General features: G+C 43.2%; 1 protein-coding gene and 1 pseudogene across 1 annotated transcript in view; one reads left to right on the top strand and one right to left on the bottom strand.

The window, feature by feature from the left end:
• The window catches only part of LOC138847461 (uncharacterized), a 61,708-nt gene that overhangs the window by 19,414 nt on the left and 29,319 nt on the right, over positions 1-12,975 (bottom strand). The gene's annotated exons all lie outside the window — the stretch shown is intronic.
• Positions 2,614-3,261, top strand: LOC149119886 (large ribosomal subunit protein eL29-like; annotated as a pseudogene).

Genomic DNA, 12,975 nt, shown 5'->3' with positions numbered 1-12,975 from the left:
TGAACCAACGGCAAAGGAAGACCTTTCTCTCTGTCTCTCTCTCTCACTGTCCACTCTGCCTGTCAAAAAAAAAAAAAAAAAAAAAAAAAAAAAAAAAAAAAAAAAGAAATGTAGGAGAAATTAACAGGGAACAGGCCAATAAAACAGTGATATCCTGCATACAAAATCCAGTGACTTATTTTTTTTTTTCTGACAGGCAGAGTGGACAGTGAGAGAGACAGAGAGAGAGAAAGGTCTTCCTTTGCCGCTGGTTCACCCTCCAATGGCCGCCGTGCTGGTGCACTGCAGCTGGCGCACCGCGCTGATCCAAAGGCAGGAGCCAGGTGCTTCTCCTGGTCTCCCATGGGGTGCAGGGCCCAAGCACTGTGATCCCGGGCCACAGCAGAGAGCTGGCCTGGAAGAGGGGCAACCGGGACAGAATCCAGTGCCCCGACCGGGACTAGTACCTGGTGTGCCGGCGCCGCAAGGCGGAGGATTAGCCTACTGAGCCACAGCGCCGGCCCAGTGACTTATAATCATTCATTTTGCTAAGGAGTAATAATTTTCTAGATAAATTTCCAAAAAGTAAAAGTATGTTTCTTCCTCTACTGTTTCTGTCCATGGGATGCAAATATTTATTCTCAACCTTTTTACCCACTTCAATCTGAAGAGACTGTTTTATAGAACAGAAAAGAAAATGAAGCTGAAACTAATATTTACTAGCTACCTTGTACCAGGTTCTAAATACTGTTCTAAATACTTTATTCATGGGAATGTCCTATTATCCTCATTTTTACAAATGAGTGCTATATTCCTGCTCTTCCACCGTGTCACTGGGAAAGCTTATATGTGAGTCATACGTTCTCTGGGGCCTAGGAAGTCAACACCTATAAAATGCTACTCCAAGCACTGGCTTCACTCCAGCTTTACCTCACTTACTACCAACTCCTACAAAATGGGACAGACTTTGCCTTGGTATTATACACATACAAGTATACGCACTACATTTGCAGCTGTTCAGAAAGAGAATGGTGGGTAAGAAGACTGAACTAGAAAAATAAACCAGTGAAGTTTCTTATGGCGATACCATCACATTCTTACATACAAACAAGAAAAAAAGTATCAGAAATTCCAGTGTAATGATTAGACTAGAAATGAGGAATTTGGGGTCTGGTCTCAGCTCCATCACTGATTGGCTTTCTGATCTCAGGTAATTCACAAACTCCACCTAAGATTCCCAATTGGCCCAACAGACACTATTATTTGCCCTTCTTGATACAGTAGATTGTTCTAAAGAATGAATGAGCCTACCTTAGAGGCATCCTGTAAGTCTAAAAGAGATAAAACACGCAGAGCCCCTGGTACATGATCAGTGCCCAACAGCATCAATTTCCTCCCTTCCGACAAAAGGATTCCAGGCTGGAGCTGCCTCATTAGCAGATGGTGCCTCCCTGTCTGCTGCATTTTAGTAACCTGGCATTTTCATTCTGATGATGTTTTTCTGTGGTATCTTACAAATGTCGGTGCAGAGAATGAGTCATCATGTAAACTAAAATCTCTTCTTACAAGTAAATGCAAACTGCAAATTACAGGGAGAGCAGAACTGAAAATGTACTTAAAAATAATGCAAACTCAAGTAAAGTCACATAATCCAATATTTCATTGGAAACTGAATCAACTCCAGTTCTCTTAAGGATTCCACAGTTTGGTAACCAGATGTTAATACTCTTCTGCCAAAGAAAACTGCAAGTTTTAAAGGCTATTTTTCCCTTTAAAAGTTATATCCTATTTATTTTTCCAAAATATTTCTTTCTCTGATACTCTGATAGATTAGATCAAAATGAATCAAAGTATCCCTTCAATCTCCACACTACACCAAGATATATCAGAGGGGTGTTGATAGGAAAGAGACACTGGAAGATAAAGTGCCTGTTCTCTGTGATTTGGCTAAAGAATAAAATGGACATCAGTAGACAGTCAACATTCAGATTTGCAGCGAAACAATTAGCATTGTGGAAGCAGCCCAGACCCAACAGTAGAACTTAATTATTCCACTGTAACTAGCAACATGAGCCTCATTAAGGGATGGGCACAGTCATCATGCAGGAACGTGACTGCTGGTCTGATCTGGGCTATCAAAAGAAATAAGGTAAACTATCATCCAAACCAACCAAACTTCAAAGTAAAGTACATTCTCTGCATTTCCCCTCAAGATACAAATACGCATATACAAATCTACATATCATAGTAGTAATTATGACAACTACACCAAGGCATTACTCTGTTGAACTTGGCAAGAATTTCTGAACTGCTTTCTCCACGTTATCCGCTGAGTATTTCCTGATCCTCAAAGCTGTTTCTGACAAAAATGGGCATAGCAAATAAGATTTTCACTTTGTGCCATCTTCAGTGTGTAGATAACATAGTAGATTGGATTCTTCAGAGGGATTATCTACAGACTGGACCTTTGATCGTTGTTTCTGAGTCCATCAGCTATCTAATGCAAATGATGAAATGAACAAGAAAACTGGGATGCACAGCATTAAACCAAATCCACATGCCTGTGTAATACATCTAACTTAAAATCCTAATTGACAAATGAAATGAAAGCTGGAAAGTAAAACACTAAACCAAATGGATACCCAAGTGGCTATATCAATATCAAATAAGGAAGGGATTCACTTCTTTTTCTGGCCTAGGCACTTCTGTAGCCACAGGCTACAGTGCAGACATGTGGGCAAGTCCAAGAACCACACCACACACAACCAGTCCCGATGGCACAAAAACGGCATCAAGAAACCCCAACCACAAAGATATGAATCTCTTAACGGGGTAGACCCCAAGTTCCTGAGGAACACGCATTTTGTTAAGCAGCACAACAAGAAGGGCCTGGAGAAGATGCAGGCCACCAAGCCCAAGGCTGAGCGTGCACATGCTGAAGCTATCAAGGCCCTTGTCAAGCCTAACGAAGCTAAGCCCACAATCTCAAAGGGTGTCAGCCACAAGCTCAACTGACTTGCCTACATTGCCTTTCCCAAGCTTGGGAAGCATGCTAGAGCCCCTACTGCCAAGGGTCTTAGGCTGTCACGGCCAAAGACTAAGGCAAAGGCTAAGACTGAGCCTCAAATAAAGGCCCAGCCTCAGGCTCAAATCAAGGGCAAGGTCAAGTCTCAGGCTGAAAGCAAGACCAAGGCCCAGGCCAAAACCAAGCATAAAGCCCAGGCCCAAAATAAGCCCAAGGCTCAGGCCCAAACCAAAGCCCAGCCCAAGCCACACCTGTAGCCCCAGTTCCAGCTCAGGCTCCTCCCAAAGGTGTCCAGCTCTCTGCAAAGGCTCCCTAGTAACAGCCTTTGCCTGCCAGTGCAGGGGCAGAAGGCCTGGTGTGACCCCTGGGATGCTGTCTACATGGGGCGAGTGTTTTCTTGTGCTGTTTGTACAAATAAACCTGAGACAAGGGGAAAAAATAAAGAAGAATTGAAAACAAAGAGCAGAATCAGAGATACAGAGACACATTTTTAAATTATAAAAGCACAAATTCACCAGAAAGACGTGGAACCATGAACATAAAAAGGGACCTTCAAAATGCATGAAACTGTCTATTCTGACTGCCACTACTTGTCTTCCATTTTCTTGACCAACTTCATCAGAGCTTCTTTAAGTAACCACAAATGACTTCTGTGTTGCTAAATTCAAAGATCAAGGTTAAATCTCATCTTGCTTGACGAATGATTTCCTCACCCTTGAAACATTTTTCTCTTTCATTCTCAAAGATTCCATTCTCTCTCTATTCTACTAAAACCTATCATCTTTTCAGAGAGGAAGTGAGTTTAAAAAGATATGGGAGGGGCCAGCACTGTGGCATAGCAGGTAAAGCTGCCACCTGCACTGCTAGCATCCCATATGGGTGCCAGTTCAAGTCCTGGCTGCTCCACTTCCAATCCAACTCTCTCTACTGTGTCCTGGGAAAGCAGTAGAAGATGGCCCAAGTCCTTGGGCCCCTGCACCTGCATAGGAGACCTGGAAGAAGCTCCTGGTTCCTGGCTTCAGATCAGCACAGCTCCGGCCATTGCAGCCATCTGGGGAGTGAACAAACAGATGGAAGACCTCTCTCTCTCTTTCTTTCTTTCTCTCTCTCTCTCTCTCCCTCCCTCCCTTCCTCCCTCTCTCCCTCTCCCTTTCCCTCTCTGCCTCTCCCTCTCTCCCTGTGTAACTCTTTCAAATAAATAAATAAATAAATCTTTAAAAAAATGGGAGGCAGAAAGCGCAAAAGTATCCATCATTCATTTGTTCACTCACTTCTTGGCTGCCCTTCCTCATTCTGGACATTATCTTTCTAGACACTGGAGTACCCAAGACTGGTATTTAGGCTCTCCTCTACTTCTATTGCTTTACTTTTCACTTTCTTTGATGATAATGACATTGTTGAGTCTGAGACACATCCCTTTGCCCACGGTAATGACTGTGCTTATCCTGAATTGTCCACATCCCCTGTGGAGATCCACACTGACATGCCTGTAGTCATCTTGGTCGAAACTACCCGCTTGACCACTCGGTGACACTGGCACTCATCTGTAGCCTACAGAATACACAAAGTCATTAAGAAAGTCTACAAAGCATCCTTTGCCAGGGACTGATGCCTGAAATGCCCTTTACCTGAAGTCTGACCTTTTAATACTGCCTGAAAAATTCTGGGTACACTCTGGCTGGCCACAGACCACTTCTGTCTAGCTTAGCATGTAAATCCTTTTCTACTGCCCTGAGGCGCAGGTCTGCAAGACTACTTCTGTCTGTGAATATACCCAATAAATTACGCTCTGTGTAATCCTGGGTTTGTCTGGCCCTTTCTTCAGTCTAATGGCCCCTTTTACTTTTGGCAACCAGAACACACACCAGGTTTTTACAAAATATTAGGGGTAACTGGACATAGTTGTAATATAAAACTCACATTTTTTTTAAAAAAAGATTTGTTTACTTATTAGAAAGGCACAGTGAGAAAGAGAGAGAGAAAGAGAATGTTCCCTCTGCTGGTTTACTCCCCACAAATGGCCACAAAGGCCAGATGTAGGCCAGGCCAACGACCACCTAGTTGGTGAAGGCTTTGGCTTGTTCCACTATCACCTCCTGTAAAACTGCTAGTGAGGTGATTTGGCTTTGGGGACCTTGGGTGGCATCAACTGGGGTCTCAGTGGACCTAGTGACCTCTTGTAACCAGTGGAGTTGTTTTGAGTCAGTTGGTCGAGAAAACGTTGTAGCCCAAAGCTGTTCCTGAGATCACCACTGAGGAGGGGGAGGTTGCAAAGCGGATTCCAACCAAGACTGGGAGAAGGGATGCTCGTCTCTTGTGGGTAGAGCGGTTTGTCTGTAGAAAAATTCTGAGCAATCATATGTTAATTGGGGAGAGAGGACCATGAATCCACACAGGTGGGGAGCAGAGCCATTGATGTAGGAGTAGAGGCTATGATTACAAAGGAATGAGGCCCCAAATGGGCTAGACAGGGTCTAAAATAAAGAACAGTCATTATTAGAGGATGTAAGAAAGGTGCTGTCTAAACCACAGATAAGCTTTCTGATTGAGAGGCAAACAGAAACTGACAAAAAGGGCTTGACAATAATCAGGTGGGCTCCAATGCCTTGCCAGTTATGAGGCCCAGACCTGTCTATTCCTTCATGTGGGATACATCATAAGGGAGGTGGGAACCTCCTTGGCAAGGCATCCTACTGACTTCCATCACCTAGCTGGCCTGGGAGGAGAGCTGCTCAGGTAAAGGCAGGTGGCATCTCCAACAGGAATTTTACAGTTCTGCCTGCGATGTTGCTGACCCTACTCGGCCATGCCCTTCGACTCCAGGGCAGTTCCATTTCCAGTGACCCAACTCTTGGCTGGCAGAGTTGCCAGGGCTCTTCATAAGCTGACTTCTGCTGAAGCCCTGGCTTTCCATATAAACCAATGCAGGACTGGCCTGTTGGGTCCTCTTGATGGCAGATCACTGAACAGAGCAGCCTTTGACAGGCCTGCCACCTATCTTTACATTGCTTCTGATGCCTAGTTTCTTTCCCTCCTGGTTTTTGTTAAAGTAGACCAGAGGATGCAAGTCAAGGGGGTGCTCAAGTCCCATCTTCTAATCTTTGATGTTCTAAACTAGAAGTCTATAGTAGGATATTAAAACTATTTATACCTTTTAGGCCTCTGGGTCTTTCTCATTAAGATAACCATCATGTGATAAAAATTCTAATGATCTTGTGTTAACTTTTAAGACATTTGTATCAATAGCATTTTACATTATCATAACTTAAAATCAGCTCCACTTCATATCTTGAGAGTACCTGTAATATAATCCAAATAGCCTGATTAGTTGGTATCTCTACAAGTTGAGAGACATAGATCCTTTGACGTTTCCAGGGGTATGATTAGGTTATTGATGCTGGTTTAATTAGATAACTTCATATATGTCTGGAAATGTTACTATAACTGGCACATCATTTTTAAGATCCATGACTGTTTCAAATCTCTCACGCATTCTAAATTCCATCCATTTTAATGCTGCCACTCATTTTTTGCTACACGGGTGAAATGTGTAATTTGACAAAATACCTCTAAGTCATGCCATATTTTCAAATAGTCTTCCATAAACTTGCAATTTTCACTCATTGTATCTGAAAGGTCACATCTATCCTAAGTAACTCCTTTCTAGAGTTTTAGAAATAATTTGTCCATTTCTCTTTAAATTTTTCACAATTTCTGATACCAATGACAACCAACTTCCCCATCACATCAGCAGGCATCCTCTCATCACTTTAACTCACTTTAGCTAGAAAGAAAATCTCCTCAGTAAATAATTTCCAAGGCTCCAGTACTGGAATCTATGTCTTTCCCTTCATAATGAAACTGAAAAGTTACATTCCCCTTGAGTTTGGACTTAAAAGGATCTAAAGTGATTTCCCCCTTAAAATGGCTTAACTCTATTATCATAAGAACAGTTACCACCCTACAATTAGATTTATTCAACGTGTATTTTTTAAATTATTGGGGTTTTTTTGACAGGCAGAGACACAGAAACATAGAAAAGGAGAGACCTCCCATGTGCTGGGAGGTCCCCAAAACTTGCAATAGCTGGGGCTGGGCCAGGCTAAAGCCAGGATCAGGAACTCAATTCAGTTCTCTCATCTGAGAGGCAGAAACTCAATTTCTTCAGCCATCAGCTACCTGCTGCCTCCCAGGGTGTTATTAGCATGAAGTTAGAATCTGGAGCAGATCCAGGAATCAAATCTAGGCATTGCGATGTGTGAGGGAGTCCCAACTGGCATTTTAACCACTGTATCCAATATCTATTCCTTTTACAAAATTTTTGAGGTATTCTCCTACAGCACAAAACCAAGACATCACTTTCTCTCCCAAATACAAATGTGTCCCCCAGTCGCCCATTCCTTCATAGCTGCTCCACCAGACATCCAGGAATTCCTGAGTGACATGAGACCTGAGACCTGAGACCCTGAGACCATAACACAATCAAGGGTGTTTTCTCCATACTGAGAACTAACATTGTGATTCACTTCCACCCTGATGACCACAAACCTACTCCCACCCCAAATATACTATGCTGGAGTCTCTGGTTCAGTGTCAATCCCTCAGAGACCCCTTCCTCAAACTGCTGCCAGTCTAAGACTCACATCCTTTCCCTCTTGTCTTTATTGGAACCTTTCAGTCTTGATATTTCACAAAGCATTTATTGACTTGTTTGCTTATTTTTCTCTTGCTCATATTCCAATGGAATACCTGCAACACAGTTATCTCCAGACCCATGAGATAAGTTCCCCTTCGAATGGTCATGGAAATTATAAATCCACAGAAAGCCAATGTGCACAACAACAACCCATTGTCTTCTGAATAGCCTGCTACCTGCGGTGGCATTAAGATTCAATAATCATCTGCAGATTTGAAAGGAAATCACAAATTAAAGGAACTTGAATCTTGCCGGAGAAATTTTCCTCCAGTAATCAAAAGAACCAAAGCAGATGAAAAACTTCTGTGGCTGGTTCTCTAATGATTTTGCAGTCAGCACACTCATGAGCTCAGACCTTCACTTTCTCTCTAGAATCACAAGTATATGAATTCCTTCATTATGAAGTTCATGACCACATCAGTCTACAGTACAAGGGACAGACCCGGGCTAACTTGAAGCCAATCAAGACAATCTAGTTATGAGATCTTTAGCGAACTTTTCCCTCTAATTTTCTGAATCACTCAAAGAAATCACAGTGCTCCTCATCCTGTGTCACATGCCCAAAAACCTCTAACAGCAACCACCAGGACTTTTCCCAGCCTCCCCACTTTGAATTTTGTCCTGTTAGAGTAACTACATCACATAATTTTGAAGGTATTGTTGTTAAATGGGTTTGAACTATAGTTGGCTCTGAGGCTGAGAGTCCTGGTACAGCTCCATACAGTAAGAGGTGTGCAGCATCAATGACCTATGATATTTCCTATCATACACAGTATGAAGTATCAAGGAAGCAGACACTGGGAGGATTCAAGAGTCTGCAGGTTTTGCTGTAGTGAGTGAGTTCAGGAGCCTCTGGAAACCACGTGGTTTCTGAATTCACTCTACCCTCATCAAAGTTGCCCTCCTTTGAGGACAGGAAGCCTGATTCTTGTAGCCAAGAGGATCAGTGACACATAGTCATTGTCCCTCGTGAAAAGGAGGCACATGGGAGAGTCATCCTAATGACTTGCACTACTTTTAAAGAGCTCACCTTCTCTAATTCCAGCAATGTCAAAAGTTTAAAACCCACTGTTCATACTGGTAGTGCAAATTTCAAATAATGTTGTGAGTTTTAAGACACCTGCTTGGAAAGATGTCTGTAGCTATCTCAACACTGTAGGGGAAATGAACAACTTCAATGAAAGAAGGCAGGGTTGCAGCAGCTCACACTGCGGCTGGGTCCCAAGAGCACTGGCCTGCTCCAATGCAGGACTGCCAAGATCCCGACACTCTCTGCATATTCTTCCCACTGCGTGTGTCTGTCCCTCTGTGTCAAGATTGCTCCCCCAGACAATCCTGAATCTCCAAAAGCTTAACAGCCTCATCGATGTCTACCTATTATTTACCTCCATGAGGAGAAGTTTTGTAAAATTTCCTAAAGCTTTAAGTGAGAAAGTCAAGAAAAACACACAAGAGAACATTCCAGAAAACGAAGGCCTCTGTGCTATTTCTAAGAACTGTCCTGGAGAAGGCACACAAAGCCCCCTTCTCAGCCCTTAGGGAATGCAGTCACCAACCTTTTCTTTCCAGTAGATATTGTACAAAATATAATGCTCCATTGAATAAATAACATGAGATTTTGATTATTACACACAACACATTTTTACTACTCAATTCCCCTATAGCAGAAGCTGGGTTGGGAGCAGGAATGACAGTTGCCCACCCCTGGCCTGTAATCCTGAACATGCGGGTGCTCCCATAGACTGAACCATCTTTTCACTTCAGCTGGCAGGTGTCGTATCAATTCCTGAAACCATTAACTGCATCATCACAATTATTAATATGTAACCACCTGTGCTAGCCCAATATCAAACACCACTCTTTGTATGACCAGTATCAATTACAGCAATCTCCTACTATTCTTCCTATATGAGTAGTGGTAATTACAACCTAGACATTCTTTTGTTTTTTTTTTTTAAGGTAGAGTTATAGATGAATGAGTGAGTGAATGCGAGAGAGAGGCTTTCCTTCCGTTGGTTCACTCCCTAAGTGGTTGAAATGGCAGGCGCTATGCCGATCAAAGCCAGGAGCCAGGTGCCTCCTCCTGGTCTCCCATGTGGGTGCAGGGGCCCAAGCACTTGGGTCATCCTCCACTGCCCTCCCAGGCCACAGCAGAGAGCTGGACTGGAAGAGGAACAACCGGGACTAGAACCCGGCACCCATATGGGACACCGGTGCCGCAGGCAGAGGATTAACCAAGTGAGCCACAGCGCTGAGCCGACATCACATTCTTTGACATGGCTAGAGGACATACCCAAGTTTAACCACACATATTCTGATTCTTTGGCCACCCCAAAGTATATACGCTGATCCTACCTGTTTCTGGAATAATTTCACTCTCTGGAATCAGTTGTTCTGAAGGAATAAGAACCACCTAGATACTTAGTAGCAGTATGAGCTTGCATGAACATAGTTTTTTTTTTTAAGATTTTATTTATTTATTTAAGAGGTCGAGTTACAGACAGTGAGAGGGATTGACAGAGAGAAAGGTCTTCCTTCTGCTGGTTCACTCCCCAAATGGCCACAATGGCTGGAGCTGCACTGATCTAAACCAGGAGCTTCTTCCAGGTTTCCCTTGTGGGTGCAAGGGCCCAAGCACTTGGGCCATGTTCTACTGCTTTTCCAGGCCATATCAAAGAGATGGATTGGAAGAGGAGCAGCCGGGACTAGAATCGTTGCCCATGTGTGATGCCAGCACTGCAGGCGGAGGATTAACCTATTGCACCACAGCACCGGCCCAATATTGTTTTTTCTTTTTCTTTTCTTTTCTTTTTTTTGATAGGCAGAGTGGACAGTGAGAGGGAGAGACAGAGAAAGGTCTTCCTTTTTCCGTTGGATCACCCCCCAGTGGCTGCTGCGGCCAGCGCGCTGTGCCGATCCAAAGCCAGGAGCCATGTGCTTCCTCCTGGTCTCCCATGGGGTGCAGGGCCCAAGCACTTGGGCCATCCTCCACTGCACTGCCGGGCCACAGCAGAGAGCTGGACTGGAAGAGAAGCAACCAGGACAGAATCCGGCACCCCGACTGGGACCTGAACCCGGTGTGCCAGTGCTGCAGGTGGAGGATTAGCCTATTGAGCCGTGGCGCTGGCCAATATTGGTTTTTAAAGACTGTCCGAGCTCACCATATACTTACAGCAGGAACAGACATTAACACCAGAGCATATTTCACACAAGTACCATAATTATCGCTACTCCCACTGAAGTAAAAGCATTTATCTCACTAGCAACCATATATGGAGGCGGTATCAAAACAGCCCAACCACATTATGAACCCTGGATTTCATCTTCCTACTTACAGTCAGAGGTGTTCACAGGAATTGTGCTAGCCAACTATTAAGTACTGTTCTTCATGACACTGTGCTGGAGCACAGCTTTATTGCATCTTTCCAATAGAAGCTCTATTTGCAATCAAAGGAGGATTCACTCAGATTCCTATCATTTTCAGAATATACACTCAATTCTACCTGAGCTAAAATTCACTTTGCAATTATATTTGTAAAACATTTTCTGGGATTATAGGCATAAGACAATCTTGATGCATACACAAAATGAAATACCATATCAAAAATGGGCTCCTTTATTTTATTAATAGCCATGGTAGTCTTAATTTTTGTTACCTAAGAATGTTTTGCCTCAAAATGAGAAGCGTCCATACCTGATCTCAACCACGAACCCTGAATGACTTCACATGGTGCCCAACACCACATCATGTATTTGAAGAGCTATTTTTGTAGAATCCTAAATTAAGGAAGGAACCAAACCCCCTACAACTGATTGGAAGCCAGCCATATATCACTGTGACTTTCTCAATAAACCTGCTAGTAAAAATGTTATACAAATTTGCCAAGGTTAACCCAGCTTGAATTCATTTTTCTCTTTATGACACACCAATTCCAACTAGGACTTTAAGGTGCTACATCAATCATCGCAGAACAACTACTCTATTTCATATTCACACACTAAGATTCTCCATTGGTTGTTGATTCTTTAGTTTACGTCACATATATTAGCAACTAAAGTAAACAACGCAAGTACTATAAATGCCCAAGAAGTAGAAACAGCCAAGAACATTTCACCAGTTATTACACTAATCTTAATTTGCACTTCCATCCTCATGAGCTCTATGCATAACAGATAAAATTAACAACTCCTCCCTAACTGAGTAGTTCTATGTACAGAAATGCCAATCTGTATACTAATTTCAACCAAGGATGTTTTACACTCATCAGCCATCCCATTATTAGACTTAAAAACAGATGCCATTCCAGTATATTTCAATCAAGGAACCCTCCCATTCACTACACCCAGTCTACTTTAGGGCCAGCATCCCCTAATTTGTGGGTCCAACCACAACATCATGCCTATTGTACTTCAGTACCATAAAAGCACTTTGAAAACTGATCAATATGGCCGGCGCCGTGGCTCAATAAGCTAATCCTCTGCCTTGGGGCACCAGCACACCGGGTTCTAGTCCGTTCGGGGTGCCAGATTCTGTCCCGGTTGCCCCTCTTCCAGGCCAGCTCTCTGCTGTGGCTAGGAAGTGCAATGGAGGATGGCCCAAGTGCTTGGGCCCTGCACCCCATAGGAGACCAGGAGAAGCACCTGGCTCCTGCCTACGGATCAGTGCGTTGCGCTGGCCGCAGCGCACCGGCCATGGCGGCCATTGGAGGGTGAACCAACGGCAAAAGGAAGACCTTTCTCTCTCTGTCTCTCTCTCTCACTGTCCACTCTGCCTGTCCAAAAAAAAAAAAAACTGATCAATACCTTTGTCATATCATCATTATGTAGCTAATTAGCATTAACTTTTTTAAAGACTGAGAGCAATCCCCAAAATGAAATGCCACAATTAGATATATCAAAATGATCTCTCCCTATTATCCCAAAGATTGTTAGGCAGCACTATTCATTTTCTTCCAACTGAAGTTCTCCAAATATACCTACACTATTAAGTCTACACCAAAAGTGATTGCATCATCACAAAATGAAATTCCATTAGAACAAGCAAAACCTTATTTGCTCCTTTCATTGCTCCAACAATATTAGCCCTTGTAATTCTCAATATCTTATTCCCTAATATTTTATTCCCCTCCCCCAACCTCCTATAGAGCAATCAGTCTCCATTCAACAATAACTAACGCAACTCATTCTTAAAGACGATACACAACATTAAAGATGAATCGGACCTCTAATACTACTCACTCACTATATTCATTGCTTCAACAAGTCTACCAACACT

This window comes from Oryctolagus cuniculus, chromosome 21 (assembly GCF_051225735.1).
Source record: "Oryctolagus cuniculus isolate XC-2025 breed Fujian yellow rabbit chromosome 21, ASM5122573v1, whole genome shotgun sequence".
NCBI lineage: Eukaryota > Metazoa > Chordata > Mammalia > Lagomorpha > Leporidae > Oryctolagus > Oryctolagus cuniculus.
Note: the sequence above shows the minus strand (reverse complement) of the source record. Positions and strands in the feature narration are given on the sequence as shown.